Raw genomic sequence first — 19,832 nt, 5'->3', positions numbered from 1 at the left:
ATCTGTAAAAAACATACTTGCATGCTTACTCTAAGATGAAAACTGTTTCTGTAATACACTACCCATTTACTTAGAAGATTTTTCATTCTTTTCTAGAATGCCTCAAGAAGTTAGATATGTTCTATATCCAGTTTTACAGAAAGTATTCATCCAGTTAATTAATATTAATTTACTGGAATCAGTGGAACTGTTCTCATGGTTTATAACTACGTTTTTCCCAGGCAAGGTATTAATATCTCTTATGCTATAGTCCCTGCAAACCTTTCAATGACTTCTTAAAACAATAGTAATCTTGATGAAATCGTTCAAAGGTATGCCAGAAAGCTCTTTAATGAGTTTTTGTGCCATCTTTTTGAATGTCCAGTTCAAGCCATATTCAAGGACTGCATTTTCAAAACTGCATTCAGATATTTTTCTTTTTAAATTGAGCACTTCCTTGTACCTGAAATTGTGATACCCAAATAATGAGACTTCCCAAATCAATTATTAAAATAGCAAATTCTTTCTTTACAGGTAGTGGGTTTTTTCCTGCCCAAATTATAATAATGCAATAATATCCTAAGGGGAAATATCTCCACAACCTGCAAGGTACAATAGGATTTTCTGGTTCTCAAATGACTGAATACCTCATATTACAAAAGACAGGGTATGTTTTTGTACAGTGGATTTCTGATGCCTTGTTTTGTCACTAGTCAGGCTCAAGAAAGCCACAGTTCAGCTGAAAACCAGCTAAAACTTTCTTTAGAAACTGTTTAAAAGCAATTGCGGTTAGCTTTGCTCAATCACAAAAAAGACAGAGACACAGGAGAGCAATAAGTACCTAGAGGCAGTAAATACAGAATGCAAATCCACAGAGAGAGCCTAGAGCACCCACCACCCACACCTCCTCTACCCCAGGTTGTAGAAACATAAGTAGACAGAGGCACCTGCCATGGCCCCAGCTGAGATGTCCCATACCTCGTCAGCTCACAGTTAGGCATTTTAGAATGAGATCCAGAAAACCAGGACACCGAGCAGCAAGCAAGATTGACAACAGGAAATGCCTTGGTCCCTGAGAAAGCTGCAGCTTTCGACACTCTGCTGAGGGTTTCATGGAGACGTCTAGCTACAGCCATGTATTATGACTGAAATTTCTCCTAGAGTGAGATGCTCCCATCAGTCTTACCTCACAAAAAATGGAAGGATCCAAACCAGCAACAACAGTACTGTTCATGTTTCCCAAATATCACTCAGTGGGGACGTAGGAGATACAAATTAATTTCTCTCTTCAGAATGATGAGATTTGAATCTACACCTCCCGCCAAGCAATAAGATTTCCTATTAGTCACTTCATATAAAACATATAAATTACATTGAAATAGGAACTGCAGTTTGGACATCTCCTCTCAGGTACTGAACAAAACACTACAGTCTTTTTTCTCACCCATGGACTTTATATCCCAGTTGCACCATGCAAACTGGAACAAATTCAGGTGCAAGAGTAAAGATAAGTTGTAGATAAATAACTTTAACATGGTGGTTAATGCATTTCTGCAAGAATGGTTGGTTCCAATCAAATTAGGTAAACATCCCTAGTCTGTAGAGAGTGCTCTAATCATCCACAGGATTAAAGGGCACATGGCATTGCTGCCTTTCTTCTGGCTGTATCCCATGCAGGATCTACTCCAGTAAGTCTTCAATAAGTGCTTTGACTATGGTATACTGGGTCCTCAAAATGATACAGCACAAGGAACAGTCTTTCCCCACTCCACAACTGTGGATCATTTCAGGCCTTCAGTCTGAGTTGGGTATTAGGAGATACGTGCTTCTGAGCACTTAATGACTAGGCTTCATAGTTTTGATATTGGGCACCCTTAGCAAAAGCTGAGCCGTTGAAGATGTCAGTCTTGAGTTTTAGCACTTACAGTGATGACAAGAGAGTATTTAGGCTCCTAAAGCCTTTTTTCAACGCTAGCATTAAGGTCAGATATTGGAAATTCCACCTGTGAAGAAATATTTTCTCCTTTAATGTGAGGTTGGGGTGAATGCCAACAAGTAGGTCAGGCACATGAACACACAGAGGCCTGATGTTGGACATATAATGTGAGCCATTTGCCTTGCTGTGCCTTCTGGGATTGTGCCCCTTTTGCAGAATAATCTCCTAGGTTTGTGCAGCTAAATCATCCCTTGGTGAGTGTAGTCCCACCCTGGATAGATTGCCTGACCTGTCTATTTTAAGCCTCAGTGGCAGTCAAGTAAAAATACTTGCCTTTCCTGCTTTTCCGGCAGTCCCAATGGATTTTCTTTAGGTCAAAAATCCTGGCAAGTATTCCATACTCTACTGACAGTCAATCAGCTAACCAGTCCTCCCAGATCATGGTACGTCTGCAGACATTTTAAATTTTTCCCTTGCCAAATTCCTTGAGAACAGGTATCCTGTCCATATACCCTGTCCCAGCAGACTAGGAAAGGCATTCAGCAGAGAAAAGCTACATAGCTCAACTCTGCATTTTTGTAGCCTTCTCCCAGAGTAGTCTGAATATAAAGGACTTGTGGGGGTGGACAAGGGTAAGTCCGGCAGGTTGGGTATGGTGCCTTCGCTGCAAATCACAGGGCTGAGTGCTTGTGTTTCTTTCCCTCCTGACAGGCAGGAGTGCAGTAGAGCTGTTTCTTGTTGCATGAACATGCCTGATTTCCTGAGTTGTTTAGAGAAGGATGATGAGTCTTGGCTCACAGGCGTGTAGGTATCTACTTGCTCTAATTCTTGCTGAGGTCCTTTATATATTCCTCCCCGCCCCCTGCCCCCCACCCCCAGCTGGGATGGGAGAAGAACAATATAAAGATCCTATACTTACACTAACTACATTTACCTACCAAGAGGGGCAATTACACAGGGAGATACCTAGGGAGCTGTTTTCCCCACTTTAAGGCCAGAGAAAAGGACCTCAGTAAAATGAAAAGGTGGGCTCATGGAGTTACAGTGTGGGGCATGTTGGCCTCAGAGTGCAGACTAACCTAATGCTTTTTTTGATAGAACTAGACTCATGGGAGTAGTTTACACAAACCTCCTCACCCCAGCATGGGACCTCAACTATCTCTTGCGACATCCTGTCATTGCTGGTATGACTAACTTGCATAAGTGGGTATGCGGATGCATCACTGTGAAGGAAAGTAGCAGATGATAAGGTCAGTTTTAGTGTTGTGTGGTGGCAGATAGCAAGCAATCCTGATACTTCCAATGCAATGTGTGATGTAGACTTGTCAAAATAAAACACTATTAGAAGGAGGAATGAGAAGACCATAAGATTCCTGGCAGCAAAAGCCTGACAAAACCCCACTCCTAGCCAGCTGTTGTCACCTCTTCAACCCCGTCTTGCTTTTCTGATGAGAAGCTACCTGAAAATTTGCTGGGCTTTCGTGCTCCCAGTTGGTTGGGAAGATGCATAGATCAACTTATTCATAGACTGTAAATGCAGAAGAAAAGCATGAGTATCTAAGAGGTTGTATATTAAAGAGTTAAGAGGAAGGGAGGAGAAATAAGGAAGTAGTGGTTGAAACAATCTGCTTTTAAGCATACAAAAAGTTAAAAAAGCCTTGATAACATTTTGAACAGAGTGTATAAACAACACAGAAGAGCCCCAAACTAGGTGGTTTTTTTTTCAGGGTGGAGGGTGGGGGTGTTCAGAACTAGTGGAAACTATAATGGGAACTTCAGAAATGGAAAATCTGCACTTTTAGCCAAAGAACAAGCACAGGTTTCTCACCCACCCAGGCTGAAACATGAAGTGAAGGGAATATTTCTAATAATGAGAGGAGAGGTTGGTTTCCAAACCCTTCCAGTGCAGGGTAGCACCATTTTTTCTACCCAGTTATTTAATTTGAGATGTATTAGATCAAAAACAGAGCAAGTGCAGTAAAGTACTTTACCTCGCGGTTTGCCGCTAAGGACAGCTGGACTGTCAGTGTCAAAAACAAAATATGAAGTGATTTGCAAAGAACATTGACGTACTCTACAATTCTGATCTAAGAATGCTATGCTGGCATTTTAAAACATATACTATATTTGGCTGTCTCTCCACTGGGGAAATACTCTTGTAATTTGTCATCATTGACAGTAGTGTTTCAGCAGCAGCACAATCTTTGTAGCCCTAACATAGAAAAAAAGTTCTAATGCTAAAGTCACTGTGTCTTGCAGTGTTCAAAAAAGTGCTGTGATTTGCAACTGTCCATACATAGGGCATTGGCAAAATCTACTGCACCGTGTTTCACCAGTGTGAATGGTCATGGAAAAGGACTTAGGTGAGGGGTGGTTTAGGATTAATTTATTTCGTAAGTGAAATAAATGTGAATAAAATCAATATAAAATAAATAAATAGATAAAACTGAAAATATTTCACCTTGATCTTCAGAGCTATTTAGTAGTTTAATTGCTGCAAGCTTAACTTTCTGCTCCTATATAGCCCCATTTAACACTTGTGCATGAAGCAATAAGACAGCACGTAACAGTCTGTAAGATTTTTATTTGCCAGCGTCACTGCGAGTTGTCTATCTTCACTGCCTTTGATGGCTACACATCAGGAGAACTAAGCTTTGGCTCAGATCTCAAAAAAGGAAATAAGCACCCACAGATAGTCTCTACAGCACATTTCTCCTCCTGCAGAGGAGAGCATTGAGGCACTAATGTCGACACAGAAAGTACAGACTGAATCTATTTCAGGGGAGGCTTGGATGTTTGTCTTCTTGCCAGAAAAAAGTAAAAGGGCGCAATGGCACTGGGCTGCAGAAATGGCAGGCAAGGGTCAAGACTTTGTGGACCACTGCGGGGATAACGTGTACCAAAATGCTGGGCCAGGCAATGCTTTCTATGAGCCAGTCAATAAATACTGTTTGTTCACAGAAACAGGGTAGGCTGCTTGGGCTTAAAAGTGAAAGACCCTGTTTTTTCAGTACACCTCCTTACCTGACAAATGAGGTTTGTGGGCAGGCATGTGGCCTCATCTGTAGGGGAAGGATGTGATGTGGGAGAATCCAGAAGGGGATGTGGGAGTCCTGGGTGACTGTCAGCCAGAACAGGCATCAAACACTTCCACTTGTTCACTTTATCATTAATTTAGAAGCAAGAATATAAACAAAACCCCAAAACTACTGAGCCCAGCTGCTGTTCAGCTTTGTTTGAAAAGGATCTTTGGTCTATATTCACAGGTCTGTTTTTCCCCTCTCTCCCTCAATAAATGTGAATGTGTTGGTTAATTCTAGCCAAACTTGATAAAGGATGTAGTCCCAAGATTAACTAAGTTTCTGTGCATTGCATAGAAATATTTGGCCTATTGGATGAAAGCCTGGGATTCAGACATTTATAATTCCACCTAATGTTTTCTAGTTCCTTTCCCTGATTTCTTCAACTGCATATGGTTTTCTGTGTGTCATGGCCATAATAACTCAGGAGAAGGCTGTAGACATGTGCAATGACAAAAATGACAATCTTCACTATGTAGTAATCCACTGTAAATCAGAAAATTCTAGGAAGAAAATAGGCTAGTGTTTTCTACTGCCTACTTCTAGATTCACTGGAGGGCTTGTCAGCGTTATCTCCCCTTTTGGGAGAGCGTCACCGTGAGTCTCATACTAACTGCTCAAAACGCCTCTCACCTGTCCCTTTTTCAGCCTGGGATCAAAGCAGTAAAATTGTAGCTCAGAATAAAGGGCAGAGTATTTCATGTTCTTACAAAAACTGGTCTGCAAATCCTACACCAAATCCTGCTTGACTCAACACATGACAGACCCAATTTATGAATGGGCCAAGACCCAGTGAATGGATTTATCTTCCACTGAAGGCAACAGAAAGCGACAGCATTTAGCATTCAGCTGTCTTGGGTACACAGCTGGACACAAAAATATCTGTGATGTAGAAGCGTGACTTTATTTCTAACGCCTGACGCAGTTTGAATTTCTGGCCAGTCCTTTGTGAACAAACTCCTACTTATTCATGTCTTTTTTTTCAGAATTACTAGAAAAGTTTAAGCTGGTGATATATGGAAGGTGAGAACTTCTTTCTTTGCTGAGACAGGTGGGGGTAGAGGAGCATTTACAGTTCTTGTAGCATGTTAGTCTGAACTGTGACATTGTTAGCAATAGCAAGCTGCAACACTATATTTTTTATTTCAAACATGAGGAGGTCAAATCCCCAGGTGCCCCCACACTCTTCAGAAGCAGGCAAAGGTGTTTCTGACCATCTAGTTTTTGTTCTACACTCATGACTGCAGTAGTCCCACAGACAAGTTAGAGCAGCCAGAAGAGTAAGCACAACCAAATTTCTGTAGTACAATATTTCTGTAGTACAATTTGTCTCTCTCTGCTCTGCTACTGCTAACTGGCATAGCAATAATCTTTCGCCATGCAGGTGTTCCCTGTGTAACAAAGTGATCCCCAGGCACGTCTGTGAGAGACTTCAAGGTTTGTTTTTGCAGTACCGCAGCAGCAAAAACTGGGAGGTGCTGGGAATCCACCCCACTCAGTGTAAACATTTTCAAGCTGAGGTAGACCAACCATCTATGTTATTGATATCCAGATTGGTTATGATCTGTACCTCTGTCATGTGGGGGTAATCATGTACTCATGTAAGAGAGCCCACAGACATTAGCAGGAATAGACGTGTTCATGAACATGTAAAACTGCGCCATGTCCTGTTACGTTCTCTGAGAAGTGGTGTTGATGGAAAACTTTTCATTTAAAAAGCTGAAAAAAGCTTTCACACATGTATATGGTTTAAGATTGCAAACATTTAACATACGCTGTACCAGAAACATCTTAGTGATGAGTTTGTGAAGCTATTTTATCCTCCAAGACCAGATTTTAAGGATCTCAGCAGACAATTGCTGAGATCACAAAAGCCAGACATCTAGCAGGAAACTTCATTCTTCATCCTCTTAGAGGTGTTAACAATATCTTTATGCCCCACAGGAGAAATGTGTGACTAAGAAGGCATGTGAAAGAGTGGGTTCCAGATATTTTCTTTGACAAGCATGTACAGATTTAGGTCATGAATTGGGCTGATAAAGAGATGTTGTATGCAATTTGCAAAGCAGTGTTTAGTTCAACTTAAGGGCTTGATCTTGTTCCTGCTTCACTCAGTCTCACGTTCTTGTACTAGCAGCCAACTTCTGTTAGCTGCAATCATGGATAAGCTGCAAACTTTTTGACTATATATTTCCAATGACCACAACAGCTCTGATCAGTGCAGCGATTGTTTAAGCACTGTGTAACTGAGATCATCAGCTTTGCAGAGACCTGGGATTGAGGGGAGGGGAAGGTGTCCCTTATGAAAATGTCTTATCTTTTCCTTCCTTGTCAAAATACTCAAAATGCTCATATACCTCTGGAAGGTTACTGCTCTAGCAGCCTGGACAAATAAACAGCAGAAGAGCCTGGGAACCAGAATTTCATCAGCAGGTTCCCCTGGTTGCTTTGCAGTTTAATGATGCTACTAGTGAAAATCTGGAAGTCAACAAGCTGAAAAGAACCAATCAACTCAGCTGCCAACTTTACAAATCAGCTGTCTGGAAAATGGAACGGGTTTAAGCCTGTCCATTTCCATTCAATCTTTGTTGGAACCAATGCCCTCCCAGCAATTTTCCAAAGGCAAAAAACCCCATCAGAAAGATTTAGACCTTTTTCTCCTCATTGCTCAATGAGGGACACTATGCCCTGTGTACAGCGCACTGTTCAAACTCTTGTCCTCAATACCAAATAAATAATCTATTTGTGGGCATTTTTGTGGCATCCAGTGTTGTAGCATCAAAATGCTTCAAAAACACCTGCAAATTTCTTCTTTGCAGCCTTCCTCTAATATGAAGATTATTTATCCCCACATTACAAACAGGAAAGTGAGGAATGGAGGCCCTGAGTTGCCTGAGACCTGGTTTCTAAGAGCATTTGGCATTACATAAAATGTTACTGTCTCAAGGCCACATTTCTATTGACTATATCTGGATCTGTGAGTACTAAATACTTCTGCAAGTCAGACCCAGGTGTCTTTTAATAAGCATTTGAAAATGAGGAACTCAGAGTTGGTGCCTGTTTCTGAAAGCTTAACCCCTTGAAGCCAGATCTGAAACAGGATTTCAGGCTCTGCAAGATGAGCATCACATGGGTGGAAGGATTAAGGCACCAGGGAAGACTTAGGTGTTTCAGAATGGGATCTGAAATAGCAAAATGATGAGAAACAGTGTGAAGTCAGCACTCTTCACATGCCACACACATAGTTCATCTGCAGGAGACTATAGATGAGCCTTGGAAACATGAAAAATTGGAAAAAAAGTCTTAGTGAGTCTCACGGAACTTCCTCTCTCACGCAGGAAGAACTACTGGGAGACGTGAGCCCTGAACCTCTTGGTGAAGGTTCCTTTTATGAAAATTCCCTGTTGCCTTTTCTTTCTGGGGACTGAATATGACTTGCTACGTTCTTTTAAGATGGTTGATAGAAGAGAAACACTTCCCTTCCCTGTCTAAATGACAGAGTAGCGGTTAAGGTCAGGAAATAGATGCCTCAAGTTGCCTCCCAAGTCTGACTATGGGACTTATTATCTGAGCAGGAGATTGTTTTAACCACAAAGTTGCTGGGTGCTGCCCATATTTCACATCAAAGATGCGCAATAAAAAATTATATATATGACAACTCAGGGAAAGATGAAAATGCCATGGAGGAAGGCAAGAGATTCTCTAGCCTAGTGACAGGGGCAGTCATCAAGTGTAAGGTGATGGACATGGCCTGGTATCTACTCTTTAGATTGGTTTTTGGGGTTATCCAGTGACTACTTAATGTGAAATACTGTCTTTGAAGACAAGACTAGAGATGAGGTCTTTTGCCTTCTAGCTGAATGATATTTCAGGCATCTGCTCCTCTTTTGTCCAATGACCAGTGCTTGCTCTTCCAGCTTCAACTGCCCAGGTGCCAATCAGCCCAGACTGTGGTAGCTCGCATACTACCTAGCTAGCAAGGAAGGAGGTGGATAAGGCTTTAAATACTTTCCAAAGAGAGTGTCGAACGTACATGATCTTTCTCCTAGGAGAGTGCTCTAGAGGAGTTACGCTATTTCCTATTCCTTGACTGTGTTTGAAAAGAAAGTACTTGTATTTCTAAAGAAGAAACATAGTCTTACTGATCTGCTTTAAGCATGGCCCTTACTGGCACTAGGCCAGCTCTCTCAGTCCTGTCAAAATCTAATTGCTTATAATTGCAAATGGACATCTGTTCTATACTTGTCCTTAAGTACCTTAAGTACTGCTATCTTAAGTACTGATATGTTATAAGAAGCAACTACTAGGGTATAATTCCTCAGTAGTCAGAGGCTGTATGAGAATTGTCCCCACTTGGAGCTGAAGCTCTGAAGTTCCACCCCACCCCCATTCCAGGCATTCCTCATGTATCATTTTCTTATGGAGGTGCCCTTTGCTCAGTATCACACAAGAGTTTCAGGCAGAATCAGTGACAGAGGCTCATTTCCAGGATATCACTCAGTCACTAAAATCACAAGGCTACTTTGCCTTTTCCTGTAGTCCTACCTCTCAGTTCCCATGTGTCCTCCAGCAGCAAGCAGATCTGAGCTGATCAAGGAGATGGGAAACAGTCTCCCTCTGAATGGGCTGTTGATTGATTTTTTGTGCTGAGGTAATTCTGTCATATTTACACTTAGGAGACTGAGGACTATACCACATGCGCAAAGGAGATGTTACTACATGAAGGGTATATCAATATTAGTAAATTAAACACTGTCAGAACCTGGACTCAGGCCATGAAATTCAATTCCCTGGGCTGTTACAGTTCTGGCAGTTTTGTTTCATGCCAACTAATGCTCCCTCAAACAACTTGGCCCCACACAATAACCTTGTGTCGTTTAGGAGTTATCATAGACCAAAGACCACTCCCAAAAAGGAGTTTCAATGTAGTCATAAGGTTTCAGAGGCTGAGAACAGTTATTACAGATGTGTCAAGTAAGCTAAAGATCAGGGTGTGACTGGTCCCAGCAAATGGGTGTAGTGCAAAATTAGTCGGGTAAAAACGTATTTTCTGTCTAGACCACTAGAGGGTGCAGACAAACCTACTTTGCATTGAAGATTTCCCTTTAGGTTACAGACACCTGGGTATTTCAGGTTTTTCTCCAGAGTACTTGAGGAAACGAGCTGAAAGGATCACGCCTTGCTGTCCTCCACAAACCACTTACATCATCTGCAGCATGTAAGCCAAAGTCTCTCTCCTGTTAACCGCAGTCCAGACACTGCCCTCTGTCCTTGTCTACCTTGATTTTGTACTACCAGTTTTCCTCTTCTCTTTTTTTTTCCTTTCCCTCACCATTTCGCTTCCTGCTTATCCACAGTTTCCTACACTACCCCTCACCACCCCCTGTGCTCCAGAAGGATTTCCCTTTAATCCCTGCACTGCTTGACTGTCACAAGGTGAAGTAACAAAAGTATGAAAGGCTTATTCTCCAAGCCTTCAGCTGCTGAACCGCTGTAGCCCAGAAGTGGGGTCTACTCAGTGTGCCCAGGATCCTGGGAGAACAGGATTTCAATTGGGCATGATTTAGAGAGTCTCAAAGACCAATCATATTTTTGAGGAGTTGGGGGCGGGGGGGGGTGGGGTAGAAAAAAAAAAATCTTTACAGGATGATTCCTTTCTTTGTGCTTACTCACCTACTCAAAGCAGAGGCTTGTGTTCCTGAATATTCCCTTATCACCTCAGCAATTGCCTCATACAGCTAAACTCTGTGTGTAACATCCTGCCAAAGAAAATGCAAAACTTTTCATCTTAAATGCTGATGAGACTTACAGGCAGCTCCCTAAGGAATTTGCCTCGCCGTGGTCACCGCTGATGTTTCCGTGCTGCAGCAGATCAGATTTCCTCTATGAGTAAGAGCTGAAGAAGGACCAAAGAAAAAATCTTTTAAGAATCAGTTGTTACCAAAAAAAATTTTTTAAAAGGAGCACAACTAAAGATAATGCCAAACAGTGACAAGCACTGATAACACTGCCTTTCATAGTTTTAAAACACAGTTCACTAGCTGTAAAACATACCTGTGTAGGATTACTAAAGATGCATAATATCCACATCTGAAGATGAAGAGAAGATAAAAGAGCACATACTTTTTGGTTACTTGATATTTTCCCTTCTCATTTTTGAAGATCTGAATCAGGTGCAGTGTATCTGGTAGCAAGTAACCCTAGCTGCTTCATCATGACCGTTCCGGTGTGTAATTTCTGTTGTTATTTCAAGACTTAATCAGCAGTTGGGAGAGTGAGGATGTGAGGGTAAAATTATTTTCAATTCACCAGCTGCTGAGCCTGAATTCCTCATGCAGTAGTGTGAAAATGTGACAAAAATGTGCTGCTCTTGATGAACAAGCCTATAGATGCCTTGCTGCAGCTGAACAACCCTTAGGCCCTCATCAGTCTGTGTGCAGAAAGGCAGAATCTCTCTGTTACAATACCAATGAGAGCTAAAATCCAGCATTTGCAAAAATTGAGCTGTTGCATGAAGCATGTACAGATCTCTCTCTCTTTCTGTCTCAGTATTTAGCTTTAGTTAAATACTTAACAACACTGAAAAATAAGACTACCAATGGAAAATTTCAGTAAGGACAGAAGGCTTCTGATCAAAAATATGTGAAAAGAGACCGGACAAACTCACATTACCAGATTCAAAGGATGTAGAAAATGAAGCCTGTGGGATATTTCTCATTGATTAGCACCTAAATTTAGACAAAAATTGGATTACATTACCCATTTTAAACCTATTTTAAAATACAGCCCTAACTCTCAGCCTAAGAGTCCCTCTTGGGTTTCCTGCATATAAATAGTAAGCCCAGGAGGAACACTAACTTGACCTTCCCATTCGAGAACTGGCACTAAGAATAAACAAGTCCAAACAACAGTCCCAAAGACATTTTACTTATAACATAAGCTCATTTCATCCAGGAATTTTTGAGGAAGTAATCAAGGGCCAAATGCTCCAATTTCTATAAAGTAATTTTTCAGAGGAGAGCTCCATTTTCAAGCTCATTTTGCATGCTGTGAAAAACATGAGAACAGTGTCAATAAATATGCCTGATACAAAAAACATCCTTCTGTCCATTTGGAGGCTTTGCAAACATTAGTTGTCAGTGGTGAAGCCCCCTGGACTTCTGGTTCAAAACAACTTTTTATCTGGAAACGATGCAAATATGAAGTCAAGTTGTTAGGTGGCAATACATGTGCAAAACACCACCACATCTTTTAAACACATTGAGAAACAGTCTTGGTGTCTTTTCATTTTTGCACAGGACAGAGGGAGCCCACCACAGGATAGCTACTTGAGGCTGGCTTGCAGGCTGCTGTGTTTCTCCCCTCTAGCCACTTGACCAGAACACAACAGTTACTGGGGGGTACCACACTTACCATATAAGGAAAGGCTTTTCTAGGATTTGTTTCTTTTACATCCTATTATGCTGCCACATATCACATACACACCTCTCTGACAGAGAGCTGAGGAGTGCACCCTTTTCCCACACCAAAGAAAGATACTGATGCTGAAAGAGAGCACTGAGAGCAAACATTTTAAATCACCTAAGCTGGCCTTTTCTGCACTTACAGTCATCAGTGAGAGCAAAATTGTCTGCATAGGCAGATGCATCTGAGTTGAACCCAAACCCACCCTGAAAGACAGAAGGTGAATACACATTTTCAATAAAGGTACATGAAGGGACGCTAAAAACTAAAGGCAGAAGCAGTGGATAAGCTGCTGGTTGATGACAGGGGAGGCCCGGGTTCAGTTTGCTCTTCCCACACAAAGCTAAGTACTTTCCCTTGAGATGTGCCTATGCAGTAACTGGGAAATGTGACTTTAGGATGGGTAGGCACACCTCAGCCAGCTTTCATCTAGCAAGCTGTAGCATAAGCTGCAAGTATTTAGCAGCTAAGGCCATACAGAGCTGTAAGGAAGAGCAAATTGCTTAGCGTTGATACTCAAACTGAGAAGATTGAGGCTGATGCAAGTGCTTCTACCCATGCCTCTTCCCTAGCAGAATAGTGACGTGCTCTCTGGCTCTGTCTAAACTGACATACAGCTGTGTGCAAGGGAAGACCTGGGATTCTTGATCAGATCATCTGCACTGGGGAGCTGCAAAAAACAGGGCACAAGTCTGGCATCAACTGGGATTCATCCAAGTTCTCCATCTGTAGATGACAGTGACAAAACTTCCGTGGCTCATAGTCTTTTAAGGGTGAAATTCATTACAGGGGTCCAAGTGCTACTGTAGTAGTAATCTCACAAGTAAAGTGGAGGTGATTTAGGAATGAGGTCCAAACATTGATGGGACTTACGTGTCTGAAGCAAATGAATGCTTTTGAAAACCCTAGCTAAATTCTCGCGACCACTATGTGTAAAATCCAGAAAGTGTTTATACCAAACAGTGAGCACAGTCAAGGAGCCAATGTCCAAACATTAAAGCTGATTTCAAGCAAAGACTTAAAAAAGCGCAAATGCCAAAAACCTGAATCTCCAGTGATCCTCACGGCACGTACAATTTCATTTTCTGGAGGGTGACCTGGTGACAGCACGTTATTACCATAACTGCCCTACAGATGGGTATTTTATGCTTGTTTCTGAACTATTAAAAAAACCTTCACGCAAATAGTCTCTCTCCCTGTCTATTAAGAGACAACAAATGCAGTACGCAAGAGTGCACTGTGTTACGAGACTTCCTTCTGGTGCCCGTCTGTCTGAGTTCAGTTTTTATGCACCAAAAGACCCTGACGAAATTATATAATTTTATGATATGGTTCCACAGTCACTTCTGTGTGTAACTTTGGCTGCTGCAAACCTCAGGAACAGTCTCAGGATGACTACAATACGTGACTCTGCAATAGCTAAAGATAGATATCGGGTCCAGATCTACAAATAAAACTGGTCCAAAATTAACGGTTTGTTTTTTTTTTTTTCCCCCAGTATGTAGAAGCTCATTCTTCCTCCTTTTAAAAATACCATTGAAGACATGCTATGATTTTTACTACTATCCTTACTGCAGCAAATCATACACCTGAGAACCCCTTATTTTGATAGTGGTTTGTGCAGAGTGAACTCCTTAAAACTGGCGGTAAGAGTTTTCTTTCTCTCTTACTGCAGTATTTACTGTCATAGTTCTGACTTCTGACTATGTGTAACATAACTTCTTCATTATCATTGCTCTATTATTAACCCATACGGACTTTCTTTATTTCTACAGCTCACAGTCATCTGGCACAAAGACACACATGTACTTCTTGGATTGCAATGAACTTTGCTCTCCCTTCTGATGTAAATAATAGGAGGGAGAACAGATCAGTCCTGACTGAGTCTGACGCCACTGAAAAACAATTTTGGATAAACAATCAAGAAGTGAAAAGCTGTACTCCTTACCTGGTCTGGGATGTACAGTGCACCTTGAAAGCCTCTTAAATGACAGAGAAAGATTAGAAATAGTTGAAAGTTTGTACTCATCCAACCACAGGGCTCAGGAAATGACCGCGTATTTCATAACGATTAACTCCTTCCTCACTTCTAATGTCTTCGCTTTTTCAAGTACAGTAAAAAAATCCATCTTACCCTTCCACTGCTGTTTGGTAACTAATGCCATGCCCTACACCTGATTTCTGTTTCACGCTAAGAATATACAGGTGGCCAGAGGAGATGACTCTGATCACCTCCATGGAAGAGAGAATTTGCAGTATCTTCTGCATAACTGTGACCAAGTACATTTTACTGTTGAGTGAAGTTTATGTGATGAAGTGTAGAAATGACTAAGTAATGGCTCGAGTGCCTAACTCATTTTTAGAAGAGGCTTAGAACAATATTCTCAACATGACTTCAGTGTTGTGGTACCCAACAGAGCAAGAAAAAAAAGTTATTTAAAGGAGCAGCATCCATTGCAGTCTGGACAGACATTTGATGTATTTATGATGTATGATACTTTTATGCACAGGGTGTCTCTAGGTGAAAGTCAGGCATGCTGGAACATCAGGAGTTAAGTCCTCTGTGCATAAAACCCCTTCTGCCCCTAAAAGCCTGTTTCCCTTGGCTGAACATAGCTGTTGGACTGAAAGGCATTTCTGAGCCTGAGCACTATATAAAACCATTAGCCTGAAAGCAAGTAAAGCCTGAAAGCCTTTGGGGAGCAGGCACCTCCATGCTGGACCCAAGGTAGCACCCAGGCTCTCTGCATGCAGGTGCTGGGGGGATCAGAACACCAAAGTGGATTCCCCCCACCAAAACAGCAGGATGAAAAAGAAAACTTGTCCAACAATGCAGACTGTAACATTGAAGTCAGAGCTGTGTTTTGCACCCTTCTCCTTTCTTTATGATTTAGAAAACAAGCCCCGGACATATGTACATATGTATCCTTTCTACAGTCTTGAAGTCTCTTTGCCTAGGCATGTGTGTGTTTTATTTTAAAAAACTTATTGGGGAGGAAAGTGTCACTCCCTGCATTTGGGATGTTGGTAGAGGAGAGAATAGAAATGTCACCAACATGCATTTTTATAGAACAGTTTCATAGCTCAAGCACCCAGCTATGATGATTTGGGTTTAGTCTCGTCTTTAAGAAGAGCTAAACCCATGTTTTGGGCATAAAGCATGTCAGAAGTCCACGAAAACTAGAAGAGGTAGGGATCTAATCCATTATTCTCAGCAAATCTGAGCTGACAAAGCAGGACGATGCGTTAGTGAGCCTGTGCTCCACAGACTTTTCCATGGGAGAGGTTTTGTATGAACTACATAAATGACTTTATTAGCAAGGACCAGAGCTCAGCATTGTCCAGCTCTCAGTGGATGGTGGGTTTCAGAAAGACATTTCTTCTTAGATTATTGCTACATACAAGACCTGGTCACCCAGATCTTGGATTCTTCTCAGCGGAGTGCTCCAGCTTCACCAAAAGGACTGGAAAGGGTACACATCTCAGCTGTGTGCTTAGGGGATTATCCCAGAAAGTGGGAATAGGGAGCCTGAACCTGTCCAGACTGAAGGGTCTTCCACTGCCTGGGCCAGTATTCTGGATTGCTGCACCAAGGGTGGCTAGGACCACTTTCCCCAGCACTGCTCACAACCACCCTGCCTTGTGCGGAGAGCACTGCTGTGCCCATGTTGGACAGGGTTCAGGTTCCTCCGGGCAGCCAGACATTGTGGGGTGCTTCCTCCCTCCCACAGATGACAGCAGATCTGGTACCTCAGCCTGCAGAGCTTCTGAGCCTGTGGAGATACCTCATGTTTGGGCTATCTGAGACAAGGGGTGGGGTTGTCTCACCTAGCTCTGGGCATTTGCACTACACATGTCTGCACCAGAGCTAGTCATTCAAGGCACTCTTGAATACAGGCAATGGAGAGAAACAGACCTTTGCAAGGTTCTTTATCTGGGAGTTTTAACAGCCAAATAAGAGTTCCTTTTGCTATATATATATATGCTTGTATAATTTTTTGTGCAATCAAGATTTTATAAAAACAACACATAAAATCCTTATTCTCTTGAAGTTACGTTCTTCCATTGACCTCCTAGGGATTATTTCCAGTAATAATGATTCCCTTGGTGTGCTCCTGCAAGATACTCAGAAGGTTGATCTACACTTGATGTTCATCCTTTCACAGTCTACCACAAAAATAATGGGGATACTCAGGATCCTTGGTGTAAGCAGGTGCTTGGTTGCTTTTTTTGAATGGAGGCCAAAATATTTGGGTGATTCCTTAAGCAAGGGTTATTTATTGTATAGGTTCATATGCAGAAGCATCGGGGAGTTTTACATTAAGCACAGTTGCAGGACAGAGACTTAAGTTCTTCTTGCCTTGACTCCTCTCACTTTCACATACAAAAACTGAATCAACTGTCAGTCTTTGTCAGCTGCCAGGCTTGCTTCTCACCATGAGCCTACAGGTAAACAGGAAGGAGTTTCAGTCTCGCAACCTCAAAGCATGCAAAAATTATTGAATCAGACCTCCTAAAAACTAATGAGATTTGGTCTGTTTCCTAGGTTGTGTTTTTTTATAACAATCTTCTTTCAGTTCAAGTATAGCAGGTTAGAAATAGAGCTTTTTTCCACATTTTGATCCTTAAGGCTACAAATATTTAAAATTTTAAAGCATTTTTTCACTACCATTTTTAAAGAACCTTTCCCCTCTAAAACTGGGGAAAGGAACTTGCAGAATAAAAAAATCAGCATTTACTTTTGGTAAAAATATGAAATTTGACAGTCTTGGAATATTATATGATATAAAGAGTATAAGCACTAATTAATGCTGCTGTACAATATATTATGGTATATTGTAACATAATATAATGGAAAAAAGTTATTTAATAATTAAATTATTATTATTATTATTATTATTATTGCTACTACTACTACTAGGTAATCAGTTTGATAGGACTCATTTGGCCATGTTAAAATTTCCTCAGAAAGCAATTAGATGCTAAGAAAGCATCACTCTGAAGACTAATCATGTCTTTCAGAATGATTATTAGCAATGCTGTCAAGTTTTATAGATCAATTTCCTTTGGGTGAAGTTCTATCCCTCTCTAAGTTCACAGCCAGCCTCTCACTGAGGTGAGTAGGGTCAGGGGTTCATCCTGAGAGTCTTCCCTGGAGCCACCTCAAGCAGTGTATGAGTATTTGGGTTCCTGCCTTTGTTGGTAAGAATCTGCACTTTGACTATGTTCTCCTGGGAGACAGGGACATGACTTTTGTGTAAGACATTTTAGATTACTCTGGTAATATTTTAAACTTTTTTTTTTTTTTTTTTTAAAGTGATGTTGGGAAGCTCCTTAGTATATCTCCCGTGCAGAGATCTTCCTCTAGGGTGAATCTGCACCAACCTTGAGGGCGACCTGAATGTGGCTCTGGCTCCTGGTGCCTGGAGGAAGCAGATGCAGATGGGGATCTGATTTGCATAAGGCCCTGAGGGCTCCCAAGCCTCAGGATATACCAAACCCTTGCATAAAAATATGGCACTGCAGGGCATGGCACGATGTTAGCTGTGACATGAGAACAAGCAAGAGAGGCAAGCTGTCATGGCACTCTGCCTAAAGGGTTCTTCATCTCAGCTTGAGGTGCATTGGGGGACAGAGAGCTTGCACAGGCGGTAGTGGTGGTGAAGGGGTCTGTAAGCACAGCAATACGGGAGTGTGAACAGGGTGGTGGAGGGTGGGCAACCTCAAGAAAGAAGTCCTGTGCTTTGGGAGTGAGAAGACGGAAGGGTAAATTTGTATGGAAAGAAGGAGGAGCTGGGAGGGCTGGAGAAGTGAGGGAATGTGGTAGGAGTGAAGGAGGCTGAGAGAACAAGTCCCAGAACTGTGGAAGGAGGGCAAGCAGAATGGAGGGGAGGAAAGAGGGTCTGGTGATGTCCATCCTGTATCACAGCAGAGGGAAAGGAAAGGAGAAGAGTGTTCTGGGAGACTTCTGCATCTGTCATCCAGCACCAGGAGGTCTTGGGCAAGTCTCCAGGGCTCAGGCACTTGGTCCATTCTAGGCAGGCAAGATCACATGGCAGAAAGTGTCCCTCAGCAAGGTGAGCTTTGTGGAGGGACGGAAAGAAGGCAGGCAACCAGTGAAAAGAAAGAGGAGACCCCTGCCTCACTGTCAACCAGATATCTCCAAGCTCCCTAACACACACCCACCTCCAGAGCTCAGAACTGAGTTGTGATGCCAACAGTGACAAGGACAGACAGAATACACTACTTTCGCACTCATTGTCCAAGTGGCAAAACTCATTTTAGCCCATGCCATTGAGCTAGCAGTGCTATGATGCCATTACACATCTGATGAGACTCCAGACTTCAGTTATGACTGATTGTCACTTTTAGTGCTAACATGCAACCACCTGTGGAGCTCTCCAGAAAGAAGACATTCCTCTTAACTCTCCAGGGAATAACTGGACAATCTTGGCCAATTACTTCTAAAGTTAGATTCAGTATCGAGACATCTTAGGCCCATGAAGGGGTGGTATGGTGAAAAAGAAACCCTACTTAACAGTTTTTCCTTGCACAAGGAGGTGTGACCTGCTTCCTTGTCCAACAGCATGGCTGTCATAGGGTCAAAACATTTCAACTGGTAGTTATTCATCCCCAAAACTGCAGCTTCATGTAGTTTTGCCCAAGAGAAAATGAAGGGAAAAAACTCAAAGCCAGAAAGATTCTTTTCAGTGTTTTCAAACTGACATATTTTCATTTTAGCATAGGAAATTTCTGTGATAGGAAATGAGTGCTCCCTAATTCGGTGGCAACAGTAGAAGTACATGATACGGGTCTTTGTTTGAGATGGGCCTTCCATTTCCTGGGGAAGCATTTCACTCACTGGACTGCAGCATAATTTGGGGTCAGGATCTCTCCAACTAGATCTGTTCTATTACATCCAGGGAAACTTCTTACTTTTTACATTGATGTCAGTTACACCCCAAAACCCGTCACAAGACTTTGAGATTCTCAATGTCTCCTCCCTCTCCAAACACACTCACACATGCCCCTTGGTTTCTACGCAAAACTGGAAGCACTTGCCAAATGAGACTCCTGGCATGTGTTTTTCTTGCAAGGGTTCCTGTGCTGTGTGGAGGCAAAGTGGGAACAGGTGAGTGAGACCTTATTGCAAGCATGGGATGCGAAAAAGTCTGGGGAAAAAAGAGAGGGAGAGTGATGACGGATGGGAGAGGGGAGTGAATACTCCATGATGTGCAAGGGGGAGGGAGAAGCAGGTAGCAGGGAAAAGAGCTCTTAGGTAGGAGTAGGCAGGGCGCACAGCCTGCAAATCAGGAATAACCAGGCTCATCAGATGCACTATGGCATGCATCAAAGTAAAAGTCCAGATGCAG

At 42.2% G+C, this 19,832-nt stretch overlaps 1 protein-coding gene across 1 annotated transcript in view; it reads right to left on the bottom strand.

Annotated features, from left to right (window-relative positions):
- The window catches only part of P2RY8 (P2Y receptor family member 8), a 31,218-nt gene extending 20,376 nt beyond the window's left edge, over positions 1-10,842 (bottom strand). Inside the window, exon 1 of the mRNA XM_075713742.1 lies at positions 10,805-10,842. The gene's annotated coding sequence lies outside the window, so the exon portion shown is untranslated. The remainder of the gene's footprint in view (positions 1-10,804) is intronic.
- Between the last annotated feature and the right edge of the window lie 8,990 nt (positions 10,843-19,832).

Source organism: Pelecanus crispus, chromosome 1 (assembly GCF_030463565.1).
Source record: "Pelecanus crispus isolate bPelCri1 chromosome 1, bPelCri1.pri, whole genome shotgun sequence".
Lineage (NCBI taxonomy): Eukaryota > Metazoa > Chordata > Aves > Pelecaniformes > Pelecanidae > Pelecanus > Pelecanus crispus.
Note: the sequence above shows the minus strand (reverse complement) of the source record. Positions and strands in the feature narration are given on the sequence as shown.